We start from the raw sequence: 2500 nt of genomic DNA, 5'->3' as shown, positions 1-2500 counted from the left end.
AAAAAAAGAAAGAAAAAAACTCACGAGTTTAACTCCTTTATTTCACATAGGTAAATACTCATACACACACGCACACACACACACACACACACACACACACACACACACACACACACACACACACATAGGAGAGAGAGAGAGAGAGAGAGAGAGAGAGAGAGAGAGAGAGAGAGAGAGAGAGAGAGAGAGAGAGAGAGAGAGAGAGAGAGAGAGAGAGAGAGAGAGAGAGAGAGGAAGAGAGGAGAGAGAGAGAGAGAGGAAGAGAGGAAGAGAGAAGAGAGAGGAAGAGAGAAGAGAGAAGAGAGAGGAAGAGAGGAGAGAGAGGAAGAGGAGAGAGAGGAAGAGAGAGAGAGGAGATAAGGAGATAGAGAGAGAGTAGAGAGGATTTGCAAGACTAGTGAGAGTGGACGTCACCAACAACAGCAAGAGAGTGACGACAGGTATAGAGAGAGGAAAGATGAGGAGGAGAAGGAAAAGAAGGATGAGGAGGAGGAGAAGGTGGGAGAGGAGGAGGAGAAGGAGGGGGTAGAGGAGAAGAAAGATGTAGAGGAGGAGGAGGAGGAGAGATAGTAGGAGAGAAGGAAAAGGAAAGAAGGAGAATAAGAAGTAAAATTAGGAGAGGAGAAGGAAAATAAGGAGAAAGTTGGAGGAGGAGAAGGAGGAGGAGTAGCAGGAGGAAGAGGAAGAGGAGGGCACGGGCTGGAAGGGGAGTGTCTGCAGAAAGGGAGTTTGGGAGGCAAAAGGGTGGTGGGGAGTGAGCAAGCTCTCTGCTGGTCACCATTAGATCGGGTCACTCCGCCGATTCTTGTGAGTCATGCTGCTGGAATGATGCTCCGTCTTGCGGACATACCCTCCCCCAACACCCCTCCCACCCTCTCCCGCCTCCTCCACCCACCCCACGCCACCCCTCCGCCGACACGGACTCATGATCCCAAGCGGTCCTCCGCTTCCCGACTCACGCGCAGTCCACTCCCTAAAACTCCCTCCTCTTCCTCCCACTCCCACTCCTACCCCCTCAACAACTCCTTTCACTCCATAACCCGTTGAGGCTGAACGGGCAGAGGCTAACGGAAGAGGATTGTGTTCAGTTGTAAGAAAACTTGAGCTCCACGATTTTCGAGAGTGTAATTGTTACGAAGTTGTGAACTATCCATTTGTGTCTACGTTCTTTTTAAACTATTTTATTTTGGTGAGCACTAGGCGATCTTATTCAGCTGAAGGAAAAAGGAGGATGAGTCCCCGACAAGGAACAATCCCTCCATTCTTCAAGAAAATCGTTTGCCACTTGCAACAATGTAACATCAAGAAACCAACACATATGATATCTTTGATGATCTTGTGACGGAGGATGGCAACGATGAAAGGAATTTGCGTTTATATTCTCAGGAGTAAAGGTTCTTCCCTGCTGGATAGAATCGACTGCCATTAGACAGAATGAAATATATGTAGGATCCATGACGATCTTTGAATATCTGGGAGTCCCTATTTTATGTGGAGAATATAAATTTATTTTGACTAATGTCACATGATTTCGTTTACCTGCAGAAGTAGTAGTAGTAGTAGTAGTAGTAGTAGTAGTAGTAGTAGTAGTAGTAGTAGTAGTAGTAGTAGTAGTAGTAGTAGTAGGAGGAGGAGGAGGAGGAGGAGGAGGAGGAGGAGAAGAAGAAGAAGAAGAAGAAGAAGAAGAAGAAGAAGAAGAAGAAGAAGAAGAAGAAGAAGAAGAAGAAGAAGAAGAAGAAGAAGAAGAAGAAGAAGAAGAAGAAGAAGAAAAGAAGAAGAAGAAGAAGAAGAAGAAGAAGAAGAAGAAGAAGAAGAAGAAGAAGAAGAAGAAGAAGAAGAAGAAGAAGAAGAAGAAGAAGAAGAAGAAGAAGAAGAAGAAGAAGAAGAAGAAGAAGAAGAAGAAGAAGAAGAAGAAGAAGAAGAAGAAGAAGAAATGGGGAGGGAAAAGTTGAAGACGAAGGAAGAGAAGATGAAGGAGAAGAAAGTGAAGAAAGAAAAGAAGGAGAAGGAGAAGGTAAAGAAGAGGAAGGAAAGAAGAGGAAGGAAAGAAGAAGATTTGTCATAAAAAAATAAAAAAGAAGTGACCAGTACGACGCCGACGACAACGACCATCACCATCACCCTGTGGTCCATTTTCCTCCCCTCTACAGTCTCTAGATAATTCTTCGGTTAGGCACACCTACCTACCCTCCCCCCCTTCCCCCGCTCCACCCTTCCCTCCTCCCCGCTTCTTCCTTCCCACTCCTCCCCCATCTCCAATCGGGTCACGAGAGGTCAAAACTTTTAAGTCTTTACCTAATCCTCCGCTTGGGGCCTTCCATGGCTCACGTGAAGTCTCAGGGTCGAAGTCGAAGTCGATGGAACCCATTACTTCAACGGCCATTTTGGCCATTTTTTACTTCACGCGGATCAGGTCACGGGGTGGAGAGGGGGAAGGGGGAGGGGGTGAAGAGTGGGAGAATGGGGGAGTGGGAGGGTCACTGGATTCGGGATAAAAAAA

The sequence above is a fragment of the Oratosquilla oratoria genome, chromosome 10, assembly GCF_046742065.1.
Source record: "Oratosquilla oratoria isolate Oo_2021 chromosome 10, ASM4674206v1, whole genome shotgun sequence".
Lineage (NCBI taxonomy): Eukaryota > Metazoa > Arthropoda > Malacostraca > Stomatopoda > Squillidae > Oratosquilla > Oratosquilla oratoria.
The sequence above is the reverse complement of the archived record's forward strand: the minus strand, read 5'-3'. Positions refer to the sequence as shown.